The following is an 18,375-nucleotide window of genomic DNA, read 5'->3' as shown; positions in this document are numbered from 1 at the left end:
GAAAGAGAGAAATAAAATAGTTTGGTTTTTACTGTCTCTCCATTAGCAATCACATAATGTCAAGGGATTTAGAGAAAAGCTCCCATTTGTTGAGCAGATCTTCTGGGAAGGGATGCCATGGTCATAAGTCACATAGAATGTGAAGGCATGGATGAGTCACAATTGGTACCAGTGGGGTGATTATCCTCATCAATGAGAGATCATAAACTGAAGAACCCTAGTGTCTAGCACATACTTCGTGCTAAGAACTGAATATATAAAGGCAAAATAAAAACTATTCCTCATCTCAAAGAACTGATACTCTACTGGGAGATGAAACATGCACATAGATATATAAATAGGCAATCATTTCAGGAGAAAAAGAGTTGAGGAGGTCATGGAAGATTAAAGAAATTGTCATGGAGGTGATAGCACCTGATCTGAATGTTGAAGGAACATAAGAATTGAAAAGCAGAGATGAAAGATGGAATTTATTCATTTCTACAGAGATGTAATACAGAATTAAGCAACTGGAATCTGACAACATTTCCTCATTTTCCTGTACTCAAAGTTCTTCAGGTAAAGGTGAAGGTTATTATTTACTAGTTCTGGCCAACTTTGTCCTTCCTTTCCTTTTTTACTGCTAGAGATTTCCTGTAATCATTTGCCACAAAGCTCTCTATGGCAATGGCTTTCCTTAAATGGTTGTAGATTTCAGAGTTTGGAAAGGTCTGAAGTCAGTAAGGGTTGTAGTAGTCAGGGAAGTCTTAAGCATTTGGGAGTTCAAATGGATGCAGTCTTGATGAATTAAATGAAAGAAAGTATAGCCTTATGTTGTATTTTTCCTCACTTAACTTTATATGGAACTGAGCTCCAACCATGAGACAATTTGATTCTTAGGATATTTTCCCTATTTTCCTAATCCTAGAACTTTACTTCCAAAGTTATACATCTTGCTTGTTGCTCAGTAGTTTTAGTCATATTTGACTCTATCTGGACCCATCTGGGCTTTTCTTGGCAAAGATCCCATAGTGGTTTGTCACTTCCTTCTCCAGCTCATTTCATCATTTAGATGAAGAAACTGAGGCAACCAGGGTTAAGCAATTTTTCCAGAGTCACACAGCCGATAAGTGTCTGGGGCCATATTTGAATTCAGGAAGATGAGTCTTCTTAATTCTAGGCTCTGCAATAGAAATAAATCTCTAAGTTAGCTTGAAGTCAAAGGTCTGAGATATTTTAATGCTATACCCAGTTTGGTTGGGAGGGCAAAAAGGCTATTTTTATTTTGAAAGAACAAGTCAATTCTAGTCTTTTACTTATTTATTGGTCATCAAGTTCTGAAAGACCATCTAAATTATTTTATGGCTCTGGAGTTTATCCACAAAACTACTTGAAATGGGTGGGCAGCAAACGAGTTCTCAGAAATCTTTTTTATTAGTCAAAATAGGAGAGACAGAAAGATTAGCAGGAAGAATACCCAACACAAAGTAGATGCTAATCAAATGATATCATGTAGGTAAAGTGCTTCTCAACCCTTAAAGGGCTATATCAAAGTTAGCAATTATTATAATTCATATTGATTGACTTGGAGCTATTGAGAGCAGGAAGAGCAGACTGGCTTTTCCATTTTTGCTTCTCAGGGCTTTTATTGATATTCCTCACCACTGGCTGAGTAGGGGGTATGAGGGCTTGGCTTGCCTGATGAGCAATGAGGAGAGGCAATGCAACTTTTCATGGTCTGGGAGCAGTTCCGAAATGCTGTCAACCTGCAGCCTGCCGTCGTCCAAGCATCCTTTGTAAACACAAGTTGCCTGCCTGTAATTGCCAACAAGTGGTGTGGCATGTTACCCTGCCCACTGTGGAGCATGTGGTATGTTCAGGGTTGGCGAGGCTCCCAGAGAAATCTGTTTTTTGTTTTTCTTCAGCATTAACGCAGAGGAGATTTTCCAGTAGGCCGGGCGGCTTAACGGATAATGCCCTGGCCTTTCACATTTGGATGTGTGGTTGGAGTTCAACTTGAGGTCCCGAATGAAATTACATTGAAGATCTCCGTCTAGGCAAGCCCGGGCTTTTGTAGCCTTTACCTTGTATTTGCAAAATCACCCTCCTCCACAAAGTCCATCGCCATTCCCATTCCATTTAGCCCTCCTCTTCTGGACATAACTCAATCTCATTGATGGTATCTTTTGTCCAATGATTAGGGTCACTTGTATTTTCTCAATTTCCTATGGAGGTGACAGACCCCACTGAGAAGCCCTGAATGACAGTCCTCAGAGAGTCTGAGGCTCAAGGTGCCTGATTCTTTTAGCTGCATGTGGAGGTTTGGGCACATGTAAACACTTGCACATTTACATGGGGGAGGAAGAATGCCTCTCTTGCTAGTACACAGGTAGTCTACATGTGGCCAAACAGGAAGCTTAAGAAGTTTGCTCTTCTGGAAGAGATAGGTCCTCTGAGTGGAAGGGAAGGGTTAAACTACTCTTGTTATTTTCCATTCGTACAATGACCATTGAATGTCATCAGTGAAATAATGACTGATACTTCTAAATGGGCAGAGCAAAGCTTCTGGGCAGATAGCCATGGGAAGTGCCCATGTTGGCTGCTTGTGGTCGCAAATTCTTCTAATTAATTTTTATGTCAGGACCTGATTAAAACATGTAGCCCCCATCTCTTTTTTTGTTCTCTTGCTTGGAAGTGCATTCTTTCTGTCATTTCCTGCAGGACAGTGAATGGGGTTTTATTATTTCATGACTGTGGAGCTTAGTACAACTTCCATTTTATACAATTGAAAGTGCATAATCGGTTCCTTAAAATCTTCTTTTGTTTATAGGTGGTCCACATCCAGGGCTAAGGGGGAGAGAGCCTAGTCCTCTCAACCTGCCCCAAAGGGCTCATTGCCCCCTCTTTACTTATTGTAGTAGGGAGAATGAAGACAAAGGAATATTTTCTTGGGAATGCTATTCTAGAGTATTAGTTTCAATATTCTGCCAAATCGATTGCCTGACCCCAAAAAGATTCTACCTGGTGTTATGAGAAGGGTAGATTAGAGGCTTCCAATGGAGGTAAGAGCCAAGTAATGATTGTAAGAGAATAGCCATCAATACAGTGAAATGCACACGTTATGGGAAATGAACAAGATCAATGAGTTTGGGGACAGACAAGATAGAATTAATGAACAACATTTATCGTATCTCCTATGTGCCAGACTTCCTGTTGGACTTTGGGGTTTTAGAGACAAAAATAAAAGAATTCCTGCCCTCAATGGATTTACATTTCAGCAGGGAAGACAGATTGTACACATATAAGTATATACAAAGTAAATATAAAGCAATATATTGGGGGAGATAAGGGAAAGAGGCACTAGCAGGTGGGACAATTGGAAAATTGGAAAAGCTCTCAGGACCTTGTGCTTGGAACATTTAGTAAGTACACAAGAAAGGGCTTAATATATGCCTGCTTTTTATATAAGAAGTGATGTTTGAAGTGAATTTTGAAAGAAATGAGGGATTCTAAGAGGTCCACCAGAAATTAAAAAAATCAACCAATCAACACCAAGTATTTATTAATCTCCTACTATGTACCAGGCACTGTACCAGTCACGGGGAATACAATAACAAAAAAATGAAATATCCTTGACATTCTTACATTCTTTTGGGAAGTCAGGAAGGAATTCACCCGGGAGGTGTGAATTGATCTGGGTCCCTGAAGAATGAATAGAATTATGAAAAGAGGAAAAAGAAAGGATATTCCCAGAGATGAAAATAACACAAAAGAAGGCAAGGAAGTAGGAATAAGTAAGGTGTGTTTGTGAGACTATGATATAATTGATCCAACTAGAGCAGAGGGTGCTGTGTTGGGAAGCAGTGGGAAATAGTGTTGGAGAGGTAGAATGGAGTCAGCTTGTGAGGTAGGGCTAAAAGGGAGGAGCTGTTGGAGAAAGAACTTGGGGTAGGGAGTTGAAAGCCAGACATAAGTTTAGACTTGACCAGATCAAAAACAGGGAGCCATTGAAAGGTTTTGAGCAGGGGAGTGAAATACTGTTTTGACAGAGCTGGCTAGCATGCCATGCTAATAAGGCTCCCACATTGTAGATTCAATTTCCCTGAGGACTAGTTAGCTTTGTTCCATAGGAGAGTCACAGACTGTATTCCTACCATCAGCCATGCATACTATAAATATATAAAAAAATAAATCACAAGAGGGTAGACAATACGTGTAGATCAGCACCATTTTTGTACAATGACTGCAAACTCACATTCAGACATCACCAACTCCTCTCCTCTTAGTGAAGCAAGAACATTATCTTTGTATACCAAAGATATCATTAAGTATTATTTAATGATAATGATCTTAGTGCTTTGTTAACTGCGGCAGGGGGGCAGACTGACATTGTGAATATGCAGATGAGTTTCTGAATCATGACTCCTTTTGGGGAAGGAAACGTGAACCCTTTTTCACTTGAAGATAAATGCAGGAGACTCTGTACTGCTCCCATGAGAAAGAATTTAAAATTAGGACCACACATGCATCACCAACCTTGCATGTCCCATCAGTAACTAGACCTTGAAAGGGTATCTTCTTTGGTAGTACTGAGATCCCTTTCTTACTTAAAGGAGAGCTCCTAAACAGGTGCCATTTTAACTCAGGAGATCTCCAAAAGAAATGAGCTTTAAGGAAGAACAGTTGTGCTAGCTGTAATGGCTTAGGTTTAAATTATTGATTGCCAAAGGAAACCAACAGCCAAGCAAAAAATTCCTCCTTCCCCCACCTCCATCACTCAGATCATCTCTAGATGCATTTTTAGTATACACTATAGAGATTCCCCTGCTTCCACAGTCCTTACAGTACTTCAAGAAACAAATGAGTGGTAGTTCTCCTTTGGCTAGTTGTACTGGAGCTAGGCTAACTTCTCAACACATCTGTGAAAAATGGCATTTAATATACCACTTATAGTGCAGGAATTATATACAATATAGTGTAGAAGACTGAACAAAGTAGGTTTCATTTATTCTCGATTTTGGTGCCTTGGCTTCACTTTCTAGGGCTTCAATCTTCTTGGAAGAAATGTGTCATGAAAGTCTGATTGCTGTTACAATCAAGGTATTATTAGCAAGGGGCTTATTTTGCTGTTTGGATTTCTTCTTTTGGGTAGAAGTATAAGACAATGTTGTAAAGTGCCTTTGGAGCTCTCAAACTACCTTAATGTCAAGTCTAATATTATTGAAGCAGTTGGATGGTGTGGTGGATAGAGCACTCACCTGACTTGTGACTGCCCCAGATACTTATTAATTGGTGACCTTGGGCAAGTCACTTAACCTCTGTTTGCTTCAGTTTCCTTAACTATAAAATGAAGTTAGTAGTGGCACTTACCTCCCAGGACTGTTATGAGGATCAAATGAGGTAATTGTAAAGTTTTTAGCATAGTGCCTGGCGCAGAGCTGTTGGTCGTTCATTTTGAAGAGGACCAATTACATCTTGGGTGAAGTCTTGACTTTTGAGTGAAAGTGAGGCAGAGCTGCCCAAAGTTGTCAGCCTCATTCTCTCTTCCAGAGTCATCAAAATCTAGAGTCAAGACAAAAGTCAGGATCACTGATGATGTCCTGGGAAGCAGTGGATGACTTTGGTTTCTCCAATGTCTGACCAAGATCTAGGTGCTTTCCACACTTCAGATGCCTCCATGACTGTTGGAACAAATTGTTTTCATCTGCCCATTCTACCAGGGGAAGTCTTTACATGCTTGGGGTAGGCATCCTCTTAATTCATGGACAGGAGGCCTCTCAACCTGGTTTGCTTATCCTGTCTGCTGAGATTGTTTGTATCAAGCTGAAGCCACTGCATATACTTCTTGGAGCCACGAGTGAGAGTGGATGACAGATTAGACATCAAAGGTGGATGAACATCCCTGAAAAGGGCTCAGGAAGTCCTCACACTAGCTGTTTTAGATATTATATACACCTTATACATCCCCCTGGCACATAGTAAATGCTATATAAATGTTAACTTATTATTATTGCCCTCATGGAGAAATCAAGGGCATAATTCAGAGTGACTCTGCTTCTTATCACAAGTCATTCTAAGAGCTGGGACTACCAGTCTCTGAATTTGTGGTTCAAGAATCTACCTGGGCAGTCTCTATACCTTCTAATAGAGTGATAATATTCTATGCTTATATTCCTTTTCAGAAAAATTAAGAGGAAAAAAACATATAGCACAAGAGCCAATCAGGCGTCATCAGATTACAGCAATATCTTGATCATTTCTTAAAGAATTCAAGTAAGTGGGATAAACTGTCCCAGAAATTTTATAATTATGATTAAAAATACTGGATTCTACCTTACTGATCTGAGTGGCTGTCACTCATAAGTTGGGTGCCAAGTTAGGTTGCTTCTTCCATCCATGAAATTTACCAACATCTGTCATTTCTAGGAAGCATTGCTTGTCTTTAACCCTGCCTGGGGCTTACCATATCATTGGAGATCCTGTCCATTGATTTTTGGGGCCACTTTTGCAAATAATCCCAACAAGGTCATTGTCCTTCCTTTCATTCTGAGGCTGCCTATAGATAACTTATAAAAAATGTGAGAACAAGAACTCTGTTCTCACTTATAAGATGGATGATGATATAGTTACAGATGTATGTGTAGAGAGAGAACTACATATGTGAAGTTTAATGCAGAATAAGATGGAGCTGAGAATTTGATGTTCTTAGCTGATTTTTGTCATAATTAATCAATTAACAAGCATTTATGAAGTGTTTGTTGTATTCCAGGTAGTGTGCTAAGTGCTGGGGATAAAAGAAAAAAAGGAAAAAAAACCCAAACCCTTCAAAACACTGGCTTTAAGAAGCTTGTGTTCTTTTTTAAAAAAAAAAAAACATTTCTTTATTTGAACCAGACCCAGAGATGGGAAGTCCTCAGTTTGAATCTGACCTTAGATACTTCCTAGCTATGTGACCCTGGTCAAGTAACTTTACTCCCATTGCCTAGCTCTTACTACTCTTCTGCCTTAGAACTAATATACAGTGTTGTTTCCAAGATGGAAGGTAAGGATTTTTAAAAAATTCTTTACTCATACTATAAAAAATTAATTCACAAGCATCTCATCCCCTCCCTGATCTCTCTGAATAATAGAAGGCATCAACTGACAATAACATATATATATGTATATATAAATTATGTCTGTTGGGTTTCTATTTATCAGTTCTTTCTCTAGAGGTGGATATACTCAAGTTATTCTTCAAATATTAATTTGGTAACTATATATAATGTTCTCTTTGTTTTCCTTGTTTAGCTTTTCATTATTTCATGTAGATCTTTCCAAATTTTTCTAAAATTAACCTGCTCAGCATTTCTTATGGTGCAGTAGTATTCCTTCATGAAGCTTACATTCTAATATATTTGACAATAGGTATATAAACAAGTAAATACAGAATAAATATAGATTAGATACAGAAGTAAATTTATCTTTCGCAAGGGATTTGGTTTGTGTCAATGATTTGGACCATTCACATCTAGGGAGGAGGGGAAGGGTCTTAATCAGAATTCAAGCAAATGTAAATCAGGGTTTCTACAGAGCCCTCAGATCCATGGCGTTGAGATGAAAGCAGGGAGGTGGTTGGAGAAGCGGAATCAGGCCAGGAAGATGTCTTAGATTGGGGGAATATAGAGTGTCAGAGAGCTGAGAATTTGTTAAACTCAACTTTATTCATCAGGGCTTTGGCATTTTCTGGCAGACATACATGCTATTTGCCCTTGTCCTGTACCGATGCACTGATGTGGTCATGGGTTGGACCTGCTGTACCACTTTCTGACAGTTACATTGGTATGTATGGCTGTGTTCAGATAGTTTTCCCTGTGGATTTGAAATGTTGTTTCGCTAGGAGATTTTTTATGTTGTAAATTGCCTGAGATCTTAGACATACAGAATACTGAAGGGACTGTCACAAAATCAGCAAAAATTATAACCCTGACAATGTTTTCTGAGCTTTTTTCTCTTTGGGGGTGGATCTCACAGTTTTTGGTAATCTGAGGTCATAAGTCCCTGATACCTAAGATATCTTGGTATTGCCAGGAGTTCCCATGACATTTATTTCTTTGCTCCTTCAAAATGAAAAGAGAGGAAGGACTAGAAGAGTGTCAGCAGACAGGAAACATTGACAGATGCCTAAACCTTGTTCTGTGCAGCAGGAGAGGTTTCAGTATGTGGTGCAGTGGAAAGAGCCTGGGAACAAAAAGATGTAGGTTTAAATCCCAGATCTGCCACTTACTAGCTGTATGCCCTTGGACAAATAATTTAAATTCTCTTAGCCACAGTTTCCTCCTCTTTAAAATGGGAATATTACCTGTTCTGCATGCTTCATAGGATTGTTGCCAGGATCAAATGAGAGAAAAGATGTCATTCTGTCAACAATAAAAGGCTATCAAAATGTTACTAAAATACTTTTATTTGCTAGCTGCCTAAACTCAAGGGACTTTATTGAAAGGTACCATGTGTCTTTAAATATCCTCAGGTGGGCATCAAAGACTAAAAGGACTCATTGAATAGATGGACACCAAGCCCCAGAGAAGGGTAGGAACTAGCTAATAGTCTCAAGTTGAGTGAGTGGCAAAGTTGAGAATAATATTCAACTCTCTTCCCCTTTATTTCATGTTGTATACACACTTGGTAGTTAATAAATGTTGGTTGGCTGACTGGTTGATTATCTACTAGGCTTTGCTGATATTATAGACAAAGGAAGAAAAAGCTCAATGGAAAAGTTCACCTGGAATCAGGAAAGCTCCCAAAGGTCATCAGGTGGCCTTTGGCAGACCCCCTGCCTACACTCTCTGGATAAGTGGGTCTGTCTCATGAATCCTGCCTTTGGGCTTCTACTGCAGCCATGGCATTGCAGTTAGGCTGCTAGTATTTTCCTCCACTCTATTTATTGCAGACAAAACACTGCTAACACTACTCCATTTCCCCATGTAAAAAACTTGGAGTCAAACAATGCCAGACGGCTGCTTTGTATCCACCAAGTTGAGTAAAGTTTGGAAAGTGGCCGGCTAGAGTGTGGCTTTTGGGGTTGTCACTGTGGTTTTTGTCCCTTGGAAGGAAATGTCTTTTCAATCTTTCCCTTGTCCCTTCTATTATTGTGTGAAAAATGGAAACAAGGGACTGAACAGTGCCAATGGCTGGTAAAGAATATATGTTGCTCCCTTTACTATTTATAAAAAATAACAGATGATGTCATCATTAAGATCTGCAAAGCACTTAATATATCTAATTTGCTGCTCACAATAATTCTGTGAGGCAGGTGTTATTATTATCCCCATTTTACAGATGAAGAAACTAAGGCTCAGCAATGTGAAGACTCTTGGTCATGTTCACATAACTAGTAACTCAGATTCTCCCAACCTTGGAAACAGGACTCTTTTTATTCCACCACATTGCTTCCACTGGTCATAAAGATGTGATCAATTGTGTTTTTTCCCTAGCCCAGAGTTTTCATGTACTTGTAAATGGAAGACTGAAAAGGATGATACAACAATATTCTCTCCAACTCCTCATAATCTTTGTTGTTGAGTAATTTTCTGCTGTATCCAATTCTTCATGACCCCATGTGAAGTTTTCTTGGCAGAGATACCAGAGGAGTTTGATATTTCTTTCTCCAGCTCATTTTGTAGATGAGAAAACTGAGGCAAAGTGGTTAAATGATTAGCCCAGGGTTGCACAGCTAGGAAGTATCTGAGGCCATATTTGAACTCTTGTCTTCCTGACCTCAGACTCAACACTATCCACCATGCCACCTAGTTTCCCTTGTTATCTAGTGTCACAGGATTCCTAGCAGATGATTTACTAATATTATAGTTTGCATTTCATATCTCTTTCAAAGTGTAGGTCACAGATATCAAAGATTGCCTAGGAACATAAAATAAAGTATTTCATGGAAACAATACATTAGACTTACCTATTATCCATCTGTGATATTACAGTTGCACTTAGAATGGGGTAACTAGAACTTTACCTCAGGGCACCAAACTTAGAGGGCACCGATAGCACTTGTAGTCCTTCTGGATGCTATACAATTTGGTGCATATATGTTGAGTACTTATAGTACTTCATTGTGTACACTACTTTTTATCAAGATGCATACCTTATCTCTTCAAATAATTATCTCTTTTAATCATATCTAATTTTGCTTTAGCTTTGTCAGAGATCACAATTGGTACTCCTTCCTTCTTTGTTTCAGTTGAATCCCAATAGATTCTGCTCCAGTTCTTTACCTTTGCTCAGTCTCCCTGCTTAAAACATGTTTCTCGTAAACAACATATGGTAGGATTCTGGTTTTAAATATACTCTGCTATTTGCTTCCATTTTATGGGTGAGTTCAGTCCATTTACATTCACAGTTATAATTACCATCTGTGTATTCCCCTCCATCTTGTTTTCCTCTTTCAATCCTGCCCTTTCTCCTTTCACTCTGTTCTTCTGCATCAGTGTTTTTCTTTTAATCACTCCCTCCACCCCCCTCCCTTATATTACTCCCTTTCTCACCACCACTCTTCTTCTTATCCTTCTACTTCTCTATAGGATAAGATAGGATTTTATATCCCAATGAATCTGGCAATTTTTTCCTCTCTAAGTTAATTCTAATGCGACCAAGGTTTAATTATTACCCATCATCATCCTCCTCTCCACTATAATAGTTTTCTACCCTTCCACACCTCTTTATGTGATATAATTTACCCCATTTTACTTCTCTCTTCCCATTTCTCTTAGTGAAATCCCATTTTTATCCCTTGATTTTTTTGCATATCATCCTAAATGGCTTACTAACACCCCCTCTGAGTATATATACTTCTAACTTTTAATAGTTATAAATATCATCTTTACATATAGGAATATAAACAATTCAACCTTATTGAACCCCTTAAATTTTTTTCTCCTTATTTACCTTTTTATGGTTCTCTTGAATTTTGTATTTGGAAACCAAATTTTCTGTTTAAGTCTAGTCTTTTCTTTAGGAATTCTTGGAAACCCTCTATTTTATTAAATGACTATATTTTCCTCTGAAAGAATATAGTCAGTTTTGATGGACAGGTAATTCTTGGTTGTAAACCCAATTCCCTTGCCTTCCAGAATATCATATTCCAAAGTAACCCTGACTAGGGCTCCATGGTTCTTCTGGCTACTTGCAGCATTTTTTTCCTTGGCCTAGGAGCTCTTGAATTTGGCTATAACATTCCTGGGAGGTGTCATTTGGGGATTTATTGCAGGAGGTGATCTGTGGATTCTTTCAATTTTTATTTTACCTTCTTCCTCAAGAATATCGGGGCAGTTTTCTTGGATAATTTCTTGAAACATGATGTCTGGGCTTTTTTATTTTTGAGCTTGCTTTTCAGGCAGACCAATAATTATTAAATTGTCTCTTCTGGTCAGTTCTTTTTTCAGTTTTTTAAAAATTTCATATTTTCTTCTATTCTTTCATTTTTAAATTTTGTATTATTGATTCTTGATGTCTCACGAAGTCATTAGTTTCTATTTGCCCAATTCTAATTTTTTAAAATATTTATTTATTAAAAAAAAACACTTACCTTCCATCTGGAATCAATACCAGGTATTGTTTCCAATATTTCCAGGAAATTTCCAATTTCCAGGCAGAAGAATGGTAAGGGCTAGGCAATGGGGGTTAAGTGACTTGCCCAGGGTCACATAGCTAGGGAGTGTCTGATGCCAGATTTGAACCCAGGATGTCCTGTCTCTGGACCTGGCTCTCAATCCACTGAGCCACCCAGCTGTCCCCCCCCCAATCGAATTTTTAAAGAATGCATTTTTCCATGACTTTTTGATCCTCCTTTTCCATTTGGTCCATCCTACTTTTCATGGAACACTTTTCTTCATTGGACTTTTTGCTTCTTTTTCTACTTGACCAATTTTGCTTTTAAAGCTGTTATTTTCTTTTTGCATTACTTTCATTTCCCACCCCCCATCTTTCTTCTACTTCTCTTATTTGATTTTTGAATTCCTTTTTCAGTTCTTCCAGCACATGAGACCAATTACCATTTTTATTTGAAATTTTGTATGTGTTTGCTTGAATCTTATCATCCTTTATTGACTCTGTACCTTGCTCTTTGTCTCAATAGAAATTTTCTATGGTTAGGTGTTTCTTTTGATATTTGCTTATTTTCCCAACCTTTTTTTGACCATGGACTGAGAGTTCTGAAAGCTACTGGTTCTGTCTCTTCTGTTGATGGCTTGTAGGATTCAGCCTTCTGAACTTTTTTGCCCTGGTACTAGGGCTTCACTGCAATGTAGGTTTGAAAGGGCCAAGTGCTATCGACTTCCATGCCTCACTGCAGGACTGATTCCAGGGCTTGGGGATGATTCAAAAGGTCAGTGTGAAGTATAGGATGATCTGTTGTTGGTGTAGACAGGGTCCCAGGATCCCAAAGCTGGCCTATGTCCAGGTTTGGAACCTGGTGCAGTCAATGGGGAGTGGTTGGCCAGCACTCCTCTGTGTGCAACTTTATTTCCTTTTCCCCTTTATGCCATGAAAATAAACTCTTTCTACCAACCTTTTATGTTTTTTGGAGGAGAGCCCCTCTCTCTGTCTTGCTGTTGGTTTTTGAGGCACTTTGGTTTTGAAGGATGCTCAGAGCAGTTTCAATTTTTTGCTGCTACTAAGCCACTATCTTGGCTCTGTCCCTCACTTGAATCCTTCTACAGCTAAAACCAAGTCACATTCTATAACTGATTGATTCATTCAAAGGAACAAAGTAATGTCTTGGTTTATTATCTTGCCTCCAGAAAAGAACACACAAATAGTCCCCAAACTGAAAATTGATCACTGGAAATATCCCTCTCATTCATTTCCTTTTTGACAGACTAGAATTCGTTCCTTTTCCTTCAGCTATTCTTCATAATTAATCCCATAATAATTTTGGTCACTGTCTTCAGGAGTTTTTCTACTTCTTTGTTTTCCTCATTGAAATCTCTGTCTTCCAGTTGCTCTTGTTTCAAATGGATAGATGTTAGTTCTCTGCAAGAAAACTAAATCAAATGGTGATATTGTGGATGACCACAAGGAAGAAATTCCTTCCATCAGAACCTTATGGTCAGCTCTTCCATGGAAGACTATAATCACAATGGGCTTTTTAGTTCATATATCTATATCTATATAATTTATATGACATATCCGTATCTATCTATGATATCTGCTCTCATATCCTTCATTTTCAAAGAGAACTAGAAACATTATGAGGTGATATCTTGACTTGTGAGTGAATTGATTTTAAATGAGGTAGAGTTGCACAAAGTCATTAGCCTTTCTCTCTCTTCCAGTCATCAGAGTCCAGTAATAGGACAAAAGTCAAGATGACTGGTGATGTCTTGGGATGCAGTGGATAACCTTGAAGCCTTTGATGTCTGTTCAAGCTTTAAGGGCTCCATTGCCCTTGCTTTAGTTACCATTATGGCCATTGGAATAAATTGTTCTCAGCCACCCCTACAGTGAGGGGAAATGTTCATTATGCATGTTAAAATCTATATGTATATTAGGTGCTATGCTGCCTTGATCAGGTAGATGTCTTGTGGGCAGGCTACCTGACTGCTGGCCTATCTTAGCCAAGCAGCACAGTAATGAACACATATGTTGACCATAATGAACATATATAAATATGTGTATATGTGCATATAGATGTATAGATGTATCTCTTCTGTGTATATGTGCATATAGATGTATAGATGTATCTCTTCTGTGTATATGTGCATATAGATGTATAAATGTGTCTCTTCAGCTCATAGAAAACATTCTGACAAATTCACCAGGATTTCTTCACATTTCTATTTTCTGTGTATTCTATGTATATTATGTATTATCGTCTGCTTTAAAAGTCTTTAAAAAACCAAGTTTTATGAAGATCAATTTGTACCCAGACCTGGATAATCTTATTTAAATAAGTCAGTAGCCTATAAGAACTATTGCTAAGGCAATATGAAAATTTTTAATTTCAAAATGGGAGTGAGGAAATTTGGAAATCAATCCATTAGTCCACTAGCATTAAGTACTTACTATTTACCAGACACTGTGCTCAGTGTCAGCTAGAATTAGTGTAATAATTGTAAAGTTCCCTTATGATTGGGCTTTGCTGTCTGCCCCTCGGCCCTAAGCCATTTCCTTTCAACTCTAAGCCATCTATTATATCCAAATCAGAACCATAAAATTTGAGAGCTGGAGGGGACCTCGGGGAGCATCTATTCTAAATACCCCATTTTACAGATGTAGGTAGGGAGACACAGAAAAAGGAAGTGATTTGTTCAAAATCACAATTGTTAATTAGTGGCAGAGTCAGGAGTAATCCAGTTTCCTGACTTGGACTTTTTCTAATACTATAATGTGGTGCCTTTCCCTATGAGTAGGCATTAATTAATAGTTGAATTTTAGTGTTTATTGAAATGAATTAATTTAAATTAGTGAGGAAGCTAATGATATTTGTTTCTGCTTTTCAAATCTTACTCTAAATGATGAATTAGCTATTTAAATACAATTAGGCATTCTAGTGATTATATTTAAGTTTTAATGATGAGCTATAGTTCTGATGAAAGAAAACAGTTGAATGGCAAATGAATGAAAGAACAAAGCAATTAATAAGTGCTATGTCCTAGGCACTGTACTAAGTACTGGGTATACAAACCCCAAAGCAGACAGTTACTGGCCTCAAGGAGATTACATTCGAATGAAGGAGACAACACACAATCAGGGAGGGGAGTTCTAGTTTCCCATAAATCTCTTAAGACTTTTGAGAGGTTACAGGGATGGTGGGGATGGCCATTGGGAGATAGGCTGACATACTCTTTCCAGTAGCAATGGTGGCATTGATTTGATTATGGTTCTAGAACTGGAGAGTTGAGAGAGAAGGAGAATGAGGAGAGAGATGAAGAGCAACAGAATACTGAGGATATACTCAGCAACAAAGTGTCTGGTGAGGAGATTAAAAGGAGTAAAGTGAAGGCTGGCTTGAGCTGTCCTGACATGATAAAGTAGATTATGAGACACCCATCATTCAGAACAGTGGGGTCCCTGAGCAAGAGTTCTGGAGATGAATCCTATAGATCCTTTAACCTCCACCAAGGGAAGGGAAGGTGTGTGGGTCCACAAGAGTTTGCTATCATATATCTAGAGATAGTTCAATCCTTTTATTTTACAGTTGAGAAATTAAGGACCAGCAAGTTTAAAGTATCAGAGAGGAAGGTCATCTGAATTTAGATTCAGGTTCATTTCATGGTGCTATGCTTCAGATAATAGCTATCACCATTATTTATTCATAGTGTAAGCACAGCATCTAGAAGGAAATGGCTTATGGAGTGCTAGTCTTACAAACACAATAACCAATGAGATGATAACAGACATCACTAAGACACACCATATTATCTATATTCTTGGGGGTTGAGGGTCTCTGCTTGCTGGTCTCTCTCCCTGAGCTAGGTAGCATAGTACCTAATTTTCTCTACCCAACCCTGATATATGCTGAATTTTCACTTAGAGCAAATCTGTAGGTGATAGGTCAGGAAAGTTCCATATACTCCAAGTTCTGAATTCCTGTACATACAGGATTCATTGTTGATTGCAGTGATTTGACATGTATTTTAATAGCTGCCACTGAAATGGCACTCTAGCCATGTCTGTCATGCTTGGACTTCTTCCTGTAATCTCAGGTGTGCTTGAGGTAATGGGCATTATCCCAAGCAGTGCCTACTTTTGCCTGTGGCATCATAAATGGGTTTCACGAGAAAGAGCCTATTAGGAATTTTATCATATTAGGCATACTTCAGAACCCCTAAGTTTCTCAATCGATCTGAGAGTTAAAAATCTTCAGGGACAAAAAGAAAAATTTTAGAGTTCCACACAAATGAAGAGTTGATAGAAGTCCAAATAAGATGGGTCTCGAAAACCAGGCACTGAGCATACAATGAAAATGACAGGAATATCAGCTGTGGATGGGTATGAATTTATTTTTTTATTTTTTCAAATTTTGTTTTATTGATTAAGAAAAAATTTCTATGGTTACATGATTTATATTCTTTCCCTCCCTCCCTTCCTTCCCCCCCATAAGCCAACATGCAACTCCACTGGGTTTTATATGTGATATTGATCAAGACCTATTTCCTTATTCAATAATAATATTTACACTAGGGGGACCATTTAGAGTCTATATTCCCAATCATATCCCCATCAAACCATGTGGTCAAGCAGTTGTGTTTCTTCTGTGTTTCTGCTCCCACAGTTCTTCCTCTGGATGTGGATAGTGTTCTTTCTTATAAGTCCCTCAGAAATGTTTTGGATCATTGCATTGCTGTCAGTAGAGAAGTCCATTACAATTGATTGTGCCACAGTGTATTCATTTCTGTGTATAAGGTTCTCCTGGTTCTGCTCCTTTCACTCTACATCAATACCTGGAGGTCATTCCAGTTCACATAGAATTCATCCAGTTCATTATTCCTTATAGCACAATAGTATTCCATCACCAACAGATATCACAATTTGTTTAGACATTCCCTAATCGAAGGACTTCCCTATCACTTTTGAATTTTTTTGCCATCACAAAGAGTGCAGCTATGCATATTTGTGCACAAGTCTTTTTCCTTATTATCTCTTTGGGGTATAAACCCAGCAGTGGTATGACTGGATCAGAAGGCAGGCAGTCTTTTAAAGCCCTTTGTGAATAATTCCAAATTGCCATCCAGAATGATTGGATCAATTTGCAATTGATGGGTGTGAATTTAGAGGCTGATTTGGTTCATATTTCCTTGGAAAATTATTCCAAATGTTTTTTATTGGCAAAGAACACTTAATTGGTCTACAAATTTTCACATTTAGTTTTTAGAAATGTGGGTTTCCATGGTTTATTTTATAGTATTTTTCTTCCCTGACAAAACAGTGCCAAATGAGGACATTAGGAAGAAGCAACCTATTTTGAATGACATGAGAAATCAACTATATAATATTTCTTCTTTTCTCTTATACTGAAATAGCATCCCAGAGTCTTTTATAATTCTAAATGAGAGTCATCTTCTCATTCAATCTTGAGGCTCAGAATATTTCTTTATAAGAATTCCCATCATCTTGAACATTTCCAACAGCAGTACCCACGTGTGGGTTTTTTTGCATTGATTGTTGATAATCAGGATCAAGGTCATAGCTTCTCTAGTTGGGCAGATTGTATATGGTTTGTTGTTTTTGTGATTATCCACCCCAATGCTTTCCTTCTGGAATGCAGATAAATGGCAGATGTGATTGCTGAGCCACTGGCAAAGATCTTTCAAACACACACACACACACACACACACACACACACACACACACACACACACACACACACACAGAATTTAAAAGTTGAAAAGGGTCCTAACAATCCAAATCTACAAATACTTGAAGCAAAAATTCCCCTCCAACATACCTAACAAATCGCCATCTTGACTTTCCTTGAGACTGCCAATGAGGGGAAAACCACTACTTCTCCAGGTAGTCCTTTCTACTTTTGGATAGCTCTAATTGTTAAGAAATTTTTGTTTATTTTTCCCTCTGAGTCCAAACCTAAATCTGCTACTTCTAAATCTTTGCTACTTTTGCCTATTGCTTTTGGTCCTGCTCCTTTTCCCCGACATCCAGGGGCCAAACAGATTATATCTAAGCTCTCTACGATAGCCATCAATGTCCTTCTTAAAATGCGGCACCTAGAACTCAACACAGTACTTTAAACTCAGTTTTACTAGGAAAGTATTCTTCATTGTGTTCTCAGTGTATTCAGGGAAACTATTACCCACTTGTCCTGGACACTGTGTTTCTTAAAGCAGCTGAAAACTGCATTAGTTTTGGAGAGAATATAAATAGATTGATTTTAAACTAGTCGAATATTTAGATTCAAATATTCAATGATTCAATGTCAACTTAGTAGGAAATCTCCAGGGGAGTGCCATAGAGATCTGTGCTTGTTCCTATGTTGTTGATCACTTTAATCAGAGACTTGGATAAAGACATAGAATGTTCACCAAATTTACAGATGATACAAAACTGAGAGGGATAGCTAACAGACTTCAGAAAGATCCAGACATTGAACACTGAATTGATTCTAACTGTAAATTCTTGGTTATATAAGTACAATATGGAGTAAGTGTGGTTAGATAGTAGGTTGCAAAAGATCCTGGGAGAACCATGACTGGAAGTGAGAGGTCCTGGGCTCAAATCTGCCCTCAGTCACTTCCTACTAAGTTGACATTGAACTACTGAACAATTGAATCTAAATATTCAACAAGTTTAAAATTAATCTATTTATATTTAGCTGCTTTAAGAGGCACATTGTATAAATGGAGATTTTGAACCTTTGACTTCATTCCCCAGAAGTCCTTAGTATTTCCCAAA

At 38.2% G+C, this 18,375-nt stretch overlaps 1 long non-coding RNA gene across 1 annotated transcript in view; it reads left to right on the top strand.

Moving 5' to 3' along the window:
- Positions 1 to 221: 221 nt before the first annotated feature.
- The window catches only part of LOC107648881 (uncharacterized), a 136,695-nt gene continuing 118,541 nt past the window's right edge, over positions 222 to 18,375 (top strand). The window contains exons 1-2 of the long non-coding RNA XR_463206.2: positions 222 to 558; positions 6,162 to 6,252. This is a non-coding gene — a long non-coding RNA (uncharacterized LOC107648881). The remainder of the gene's footprint in view (positions 559 to 6,161; positions 6,253 to 18,375) is intronic.

This window comes from Monodelphis domestica, chromosome 2 (assembly GCF_027887165.1).
Source record: "Monodelphis domestica isolate mMonDom1 chromosome 2, mMonDom1.pri, whole genome shotgun sequence".
NCBI classification, from domain to species: Eukaryota; Metazoa; Chordata; class Mammalia; order Didelphimorphia; family Didelphidae; genus Monodelphis; species Monodelphis domestica.
This window is presented reverse-complemented; position numbering and strand designations above follow the sequence as displayed.